This window comes from Pseudochaenichthys georgianus, chromosome 6 (assembly GCF_902827115.2).
Source record: "Pseudochaenichthys georgianus chromosome 6, fPseGeo1.2, whole genome shotgun sequence".
NCBI classification, from domain to species: domain Eukaryota; kingdom Metazoa; phylum Chordata; class Actinopteri; order Perciformes; family Channichthyidae; genus Pseudochaenichthys; species Pseudochaenichthys georgianus.
The window spans coordinates 9,002,398-9,011,468 of record NC_047508.1 but is presented as its reverse complement, the minus strand read 5'-3'; positions in this window follow the sequence as shown (position 1 = coordinate 9,011,468).

Genomic DNA, 9,071 nt, shown 5'->3' with positions numbered 1-9,071 from the left:
GAAGATGGGGATTGGATTGACGTCGTCCAATCGCAGCGCACAGCCGGCGCACACCTGCTGGGGAGGAGTACAAAGGCTGCGGACAATCATCACTCTGGAGGCTCTGCTGCATCAGACGCCTCATACCTTTTGCTCTTGTGTCATGGACACTACAGACTGTGTTTGGTGCAACATATGTGTTTAGTGACGAGTGTCAACATATGTATTCAGTGTCGAGTGACAACTTATGTGCTTAATGTTGAGTGTCTAGAGTAGCTTAGTTAGAGGGTAGAGTAGTTTAGTTAGTGTTTAGAGTAGATTAGGATTTTGTGACTGTTGCCTTTTAGTTTAGCTGTGTGTTTTGTCTAGACTCCTTTTGTTAGTTGTACCACTCTTGAAGTGAGGTTTTGTTTTGTTCTCTATTTAGTATATTCGTATGTATTTCCCCTGTATGCCTTTAGACTCCTTTTGAGTCCTCCCTTAGTTTGGTTATCTGTCAACCTGTGCCCTTTTGGCCCTTTTGTTTGTTTCAGGCTGCCTGCCTGCCATTTTGTTACACCTTGCTTTATAATAAAACCACTTATAATTAGGGTTGGGTACCGAGAACCGGTTCCGGTTCGGAACCGGTTCCAACATTTCGATTCCAACGGCATCATTTAGAAATGTGAATTTCGGTTCCGCTTTTCGATTCCTGAGGAAATGTTTCTCGCCGCTCTCCGTAACCTACTGCATGACTGCAGCGGGGCGGGAAATGTAGCGTTGTATCTACATTTCCAACAGTGTAACCTGAGACCAGGGCCGGCCCGTCGCACTGGCATTATAAATCTTCGCCTAGGGCGCCAGATCTGTGGAGGCGTTGCGCTGACAGCTCTGGGAGAAAAAATAAATGTTTTGACCGTTGGTGCTCATCCTAATTTTCGGTCTTGATGTAACAACATTCATAATTAAGTAAATGTAACACCCTTTTCATCCCGGTTACACTTTTCATTTGCCCTGTACGATGGGCGCTGCAAGTGATGAAAATGAGGGATGTTGGCTTATCTGGCAACCGCAGCTCACAGCCAAAGTGCGCGTGAGCGAGGGAGAAGGGGAGGGTGCACTGGAACCGGCGCTGTTGTTATTAGCATCTGGTGCTAGCTGCTCTAACGGAAGAAGATGTTTCTACAATGATGTGGAGGGAGAGTCCTCTCCAGTCAGACTGAGAGGCTAATAACTTCAGCTCAGTGAGGTAAAGGACTCTGAGTGTTTAGATAGTTCACTTTAGTCTAAGTTATCTCAGTGGGTCTCAAACGTTTTGATCACAATTTATGTAAACACATATTTCCAAGGCACTCTTTTATAATTATTGGGATAAAACAGGTTTGAAATCATTCCAATGTATACTATAGGACAGTAAACCAGACATATCGTTTTAAACTGGAGAGATAAAAAAATATGCATAAATAAAATAGTAAAATAAGATATGAATGAACAACAAAAATAAAATGCGTTACATGTAGGCTATTTGTTATTTAATTATTAAAATGTAAACCGATCTTTTTCATATGGGTGTTTAGAGTTGTACCCCCTAGATCTAGTAATTCTGCGTGTGCACCAGATTGAAGCATTTTACTTCAAAATGTTCAAACATTTCTTCCCGGTATGCCTGAGAAGGCAGATATGCTTGTTTTTCTCAACAAGAACTGTTTTTAAAAGTTGGACTGTTGCACTGTTGTAGCTTCAGTGGTTCTCAGGTTAAAGTTACATAGCAGTGAATATAAACAGACTGATTAATGTGAATATTACTTTAAACTAACCTGTGTAAAAGTTTCTCGAATAAATGTAATTTTTTTGGTGGAAGAAGCATGTATCATTTTTTTACCCTGCCCCTCAAAGAATCGGAATCGAGAACCGTTAAGAACCGGAATCGAAAAGTAGAATCGGAATCGTGGAAATTCAAACGATACCCAACCCTACTTATAATTGATACCAATACTACTCTGGTCGTGTCGTTTCCCTTTTGTTCCCCCTAGCCAATTGGGAACGTAACAGTAATGTTATCAATGAACAAGAGGAGGGGTCACAAACATAAGACCAGCTGTTAAATAAAGCTCTTCTGACCTTAGCTGGCATGTGTGTATATATATTAATACTGCCCATTATGGGCACAAGCAATTTTCACCCATTTATTAATTATGTTTTAAATGTGAGTGTTTCCTATCCCCTAAACCTCCAGGGATGTACACAGTTTAATACTGGCAACTTCTTATTATGGGAAATACGAAAACGTCTTTTAAAACTACAACTCCCAGTAGAGACGTGCCATAGAGAACATGTTGCGAAACAGAATAGCCAGCGTGTGTAGTTCTGGGGACGGGGTGGGGGAGGGGGGGACACGGTGGACCCGTTCAAATCCAGTTTTGAACAGTCTGCCGTGGTTCCATCCCATTTCAAGTGCTGTTCGAGGCTCGGTAACCCTCGGAGCACACTCTCCAATCACAGGACTATCACGGGTTTGTCAAACAGAGCACATGGTGTAGTCCAAACGATAGCTGGGGATTCTGGGTAGTGTAGTGTCTTCTGCCATCCTTTACTCCGAAAAAATATTTGTTTCTCCGAATCGAAGGGGAAAAATACAAAAGCATTGCACACCATTTAAACCAATCAATGTTGTGTAATTAACAAGGATAATCTGGTGTTTTTTAGTCGATGAGTAGTGCAGATATCACTGTAAAATCAATCGTCAGTAAGGGGAATATTTACTTCCGGGTGTACAATTCTCCGTTATCCAATGAGAATGGACGCTCTCATTGCCTTTAAGGGCAGTCGACACAAACGAATAGAAGCATATGGACATCCCGGAAAGCTGAAAATGGACGCTAAGGGCCCCCCCTTGCGTTGAAAATGGACTCTAAGGCCCCCCCCCCTTGCGTTGGAAAAAGCCCGCAGGGGACTTGACATAACGTCAACATAGGCCGACCTGGGAGTGAGGATGTGTTGATCCCGCACAAAGCAGACTTCAGATCAGCTGTGAGCCTCGGAAAACGAAAGCTAAAGCTAGAGAGAGTCACACTGTTGCGTGTGTTAGCTTTCAAGATAAATGAATGTGAAACTAAGAGTGGTTGTTTAAATCCATAGGCTATTGTGTTATTATGAACTATTGCAACATTTAAACTGTGGTTAGATTGTAAAATAGTTGTTACTGAGAGTTTTACAGTCATTACGGTAAAGGTGCAGATCGGGTTTGTGTTTCAGTGGATTGGAAAGTGATTGATATGGGTGGATTACTGAACAGTCCTATGGCCCTGAAGTGCAAGACACCACAGCATTTCAGAAAACACCACAGCATTTCACAAAACACTACAGCATTTCACAAAACACTACAGCATTTCACAAAACACCACAGCGTTTCAGAAAACACTACAGCATTTCACATTGGACGGAAAGGGTATTCCTTTAGGGAGAACACTTCTTGTTTGTGATTGGACAGAGCCAGCCAGAGAAGCACTGCTGTGATTGGTTGTTTTTGCTGCCAGTCAAGAAATGACGCTGTAGTGTTTTGTGAAATGCTGTGGTGTCTTGCACTTCAGGGCCACCGCACTATAGAGTACAGGGGCCCACAGTATCAGGGGCCCCGAAGCAACCTTTATTGTACACAAAACGACTAAATAAAGATATAAAATGACAAAAAACAAAGACAAAAATAATTGGAGATTGACACAAAACAACTCTAGACACAAACAATTCCAAAGAGACACTGAGTGACCACAGGGTCAGACAAAATGAGCTAAGAGACTTCAATTAAATAAACAATAACCATGTAAAGAGACACACAATGACACACACAGATGTTATGGCCTGGTTCAACAGCTGTGAAAAAGATGGGAAACAAGATGAGGTTACTTGACTTGTTGTGAAGACAGAAAGACACGTGTCATGATTTCAATAAATGTCTTGACTTAATAAACAATTAGAAAAAATAGGAACAGACCTCAAATCGTTGGGGATAAGCATTACATTTGGAAAAAAAGCAGCTTTCTTCACATTGAAAAACAAAACATTAAATAAGTCAACATTTTTCATTAAACGAATATGAATGGATTACATGGAATTACATATACCAGTCTGGACACACCTTCTCATTCAATGGTTTTTGTTTATTTTAATTGTGTTCTACTTTGTAGATTAATACTGAAGACATCAACACTGTGAAAGAACACATTTGGAATCATATAGTTAACAAAAAAGTAGCCCCCGTTTGCCTTGATGACAGCTTTGCACACTCTTGGCTTCTCTCAGTCAGCTTCATGAGGTCGTCACCTGGAATGGTTTTCTATGAACACGTGTGCCTTGTCAAGAGTCCATTTGTGGAATGACTTGCCTTCTTAATGTGTTTGAGACCATCAGTCGTGTTGTGCAGAGGTAGGGTTAGTGCACAGTGGAAAGCCCTATTTGACTACTGTGGTAATCCATATTATAGCAAGAACCACTCAACTCAGTGAAGAGAAACGACCGTCCATCATCACTTTAAGAAATGAAGGCCAGTCGATCCGGAAAATGTCAAGAACTTTGAATTTATCCTCAAGTGCAGTCGCAAAAAACATCCAACGCTATGACGAAACTGGCTCTCATGAGTAAAGATCTACTTCTGAGGATGAACAACACGAAGAAGAGAATTGTTTGGGCCAAGAAACACAAGGATTGGACATTAGACAGTGGAAATCTGTACTTTGGTCTGATGAGTCCAAAATTGAGATTTTTGGTTTCAACCGCCGTGTCCTTGTGAGACGCAGAGAAGGTGAGCGGATGTTTTCTGCATGTGTGTTCCCACCGGGAAGCATGGAGGAGGAAGTGAGAGGGTATGGGGGTGTGGGGGGGGGGGGGGCTTTGCTGGTGACACTGTTGGTGAATAATTCAGAATTCAAGGCACACTTAACCAGCATGGCTACCACAGTATTATGCAGTAGCCAGAAACATATAAATCATATTCTGGATTTTTTAACACTTTTTTGTTCACTAGATAATTCCATATGTGTTCTTTTATAGTTTTGATGTCTTCAGTATAAATCTACAATGTAGAAAACATTTAAATAAATAAAACACTTGGTAATGTATATATATATATATATATATATTAATAATGTGGTATCCTGATCTCTCAAATGTTCTCTAATGGTTCAACTTGAGCTTGACATATTGCTTGTTCACATTTAAAGATAATGTCACAGACCACCAGGTGGAGGTAGAGACTAAATGTGCCTCCATGCAGTGTGTGTGTGTGCAGGCCTCATCCGAATTAAGGAAAATAGCATCAACACAAAAATGAACTGCCCTTTAACTTGCTGAAACGTGGGGACATTTCTTAACTAAATCATTTCATCATCCAAGTCAAGCCTGAGGAAACACACCTGCACTGCTGCTGACTACAAGGCGATGCTTTGTCATGATACTCAAGATGAGTTTGCTGCCGTTCAACCCAACAGGCATAGGCGTAGTTTGACATTTGCGCTTGGGGGGGCAAACCTTTTTTACTGACGTCAGTACACAGTCCCAACTATTGCGTGGGATGCTACATACGGATACAGTAGCAATAAAGCCAGCGCTCACCGCACTGAGTATGACTTTTCCATGCCCGCCGTACACACACACTCATATGGAAGGGGCGGTCTCTCCCCCCAACAACAGTGCATTACATAACTGTAAAACTTATCATAACTGTGCACATCTTATACTTATTTGATAACTACTATATCCTTTGGTTACTTGAACACTCTACAATATTATTAACCAGTGTCCTACCTTATTAAAATATTGATATACAAAATATTTGTATTGGTACAGTTTTCGACATAGTAATGCTGTAATATATTTCAGCCACTAGGGGGGGGCAATGCCCCCCCTGCCCCCCCACAAAATCAAGTTATCTCCAGAAAAAAACCTTCTCTGTGTGCTACAGCAGACAACAAGAGTCATGGGAAATGTAGTTTCCTTGGAATAAATGCACTAACCATTGGGTACACAGAGACTTTCAATCGTCATGCTCGTTATTTCACAATTTATTAGAATCAATTGAGCATGAGATATTCTGTTTTAAGGTTAACGTTCTCCCGAAGATCTTGCACAGAGACAGGAGGGAAAAGCACATCAAATACTGTCTGATAACATCTCATCATTCTCTTCTGTTTTTGTCTGTGGTCCACCTTCTTCTCCCTCACACCGCTAAGAAGCCATCACATGTGAGAGGATACAGCAAAATAGCAGCTGGCGTGTAGACTTATCGATCATATGATTTGAAGATGTCTTGCACGTGTGCCCTGACCTCTTTGACCCCTGCAGTGCATCGGCCTCCTTTCCCTCGGTCTGCTTTCTTCTGTCTGAGCAGATTTCAACTATGAGCTTCAGTGGGAGCCTCAGTGTACTGTGTGTTAACCATTTGGGTTGGATACCATTTATTTCAATTATTTATGTAACTGTTTCATTTGACTTTTACATTACAATGAGTGCTCACAATGTTAATCCACAAAGGGGATTTTTTTAAATGAAGGATTATCTTTAGAATACCACAAAAGCATCCAAAACATTTAAATTGTTGTGCACTGATGAGCAAGTATGACATAGTTCTACAAAGATTATATTGCACATAACATATTTTCTTTATTTTAATAAGGCAGAATATTTGAACACCTTATTTTGCCTCTTAGGGCCCATCATTTAATATATTTGTTCAAACTTAAAGACTGGATGGTTGTAATGTATGTAACCTAATTATCTACTACCATAACTTATAATGATATGTTTGCCTCCATTTCATATGTATGGGCATGTCAGTATTATTAATGTACCTCTCTGAGATGATAATAATCATTATACTGTATGTTACTTTAAAAAAGATGTATAAATCCAAACCAGGTATATTGAAGAAATGTAAGAGCATGATTTGTGCATGTGTATTGTTGCTAATCAGTATTGTTAAAGCATTTCAAGCTGACACTGGGACACTTCTTTATCCTTTTTAAAGATGTTTTGCTTGATGTTTACCTGACTGAAGGCAATCCTGTCTCCGACAAAATAATGTTCCCATTACGTAGCTCAATTTCCCCAATTTATTCTGGCCGTGTCAAACAAACATGCTTACTTTCAGCCTTGTGGCCTTCATAGACGCACATATAATCCCTTCTTTAATATTTAGGAGACAGGCTGAAAAAGGTCTCACATCCATTGCTACGAGTTGGCTTGTTGTTCTCGTGGCTTTCCAGAAGAGGATAACCACGTCGGAAGTGATTTGTCCATCAGCCTTTAGCTCCTTTTATGTGCCGCTGCCAGAAACTATCAACATGTTTGGGCTGGAGAAACATTGCCTTCTGTTTTGTGCCATCAAGCAATAAAACATATTTTCCTCCAAATTCTACCCAGGGCACACAATGAAAAACACAGAGAGGCTGCAGGTAAAGGCTGCATGCCAATCCCCTCTTTTTAAGGTAATTATTATTTTACTGATGTTAAGTAAGGTCTTAAGAATTATGGAAATCATAGGCTAAATACCCAAAGATTATCATATTTTCTGTTTACTCATCACTTTTTAATATAAATGTCTCCTGCTGTGGCTTTGCTCTACTCATGTCAGCATTTATCCTCTTGGAGTAACTCGAGTATTTGACAGTAAGTGAAGGAATGCAGCCTCTTGAGAAACAAACTGCACTGAGCACTTCCAGTGTGTGTGTGTGTGTGTGTGTGTGTGTGTGTGTGTGTGTGTGTGTGTGTGTGTGTGTGTGTGTGTGTGTGTGTGTGTGTGTGTGTGTGTGTGTGTGTGTGTGTGTGTGTGTGTGTGTGTGTGTGTGTTCAGCTTCACAGGAATGGGTTGTACTGAGCCGTACCAGGATCTAAACATCTCCACAGAACAACATGACCGCAGAGGATGTCTCTTTTTTTCTGTCTTTTACTCCTTCCCCCAGTTTCTTTTCATCCCTCCTACTCTGATGCTGCTTTACTCACGCAATGTTTATCACTTTATTTTTATTTATTTTGCTCTATCTTCCCTTTTAAAATGTGTATCTCGGAAAATGATGACATCTTTTGAATTATACTCACATCTAAAGTGGAGTTACGAAGGAAGGAAACGGAAGATCCAAGAACACAGCCGGAAATACGCTATCGACATTGGTGGCGTCAAAGACCTCGGAAAGAAGGTCTTCAAGATTGTAACATAAAAAGCTTTTTAGCTGCAAAATACGCCTAAAATGTCACTATAAGTAAACCATAACAGTTTAGCTTACACTGGTGTGGGTAATAACTTTATTCAGGGTTACTTAAAGAAACCCCCTTTAAAAAACTGCTAATACATTTATTTTGGGTGTTGTTTTTAGCAAACAGGCTACATAATTAGCACGCTAGCTTTATAGCTGTGACTAACAACAGGTTGAGCTAGTTGCTAGCCGGTTGAAATAAGTAAGGTGTAATTCTTATTCGCTAGCCGGGTAAAATACAGTAACTACAGAGAGGTTTAGTTTTTAAGAAACAATCTTACAGATTTTAATTGATATGATTGTCTGTTAAGGCATTATTCACTACTGAACACAATGGTTCATGAGCCTTTGCCCACTTGTGAAAGCCCTTGCATTTATTGTATTACGAATTGGGCGCCTGCGGCGACATTTCAGGGAAAGTTTGTTCCAAGAACACACCAGAAATAACCTGGCATTGGTGCCTTGAAAAAACACAGAATGAAGATCTTCAAGATTGTGACTTTAAAGCGTTTTGGCTGAAAATACGCCTAAAAAATGTCAAACCAGAACATTATAGCAAATTAGCTAACCAATGGTTTGGGTGGCAATTTTCTTAAGATTCACTTTAAGCAACCCCTTTCACCAAAAGATCTATTATAGCTGCTCTCACATTTCTTTTTGGTTGTTTTTAGCAAACAGGCTACATAATTAGCACGCTAGATTTACTGCTGTTTCTAAAACATCAAGTTGAGCTAGCTGCTAGCAGGTTGAAATAAGTGAGGTGTAATTCTTATTCACTGAACATTACAAAAGTGTTTGTTACTGTACTTGGCAACCTCAAGATGGGTTCTTCTATCCTCAGTCTTTTTCAAGGGGCCCTAATCCATGTTT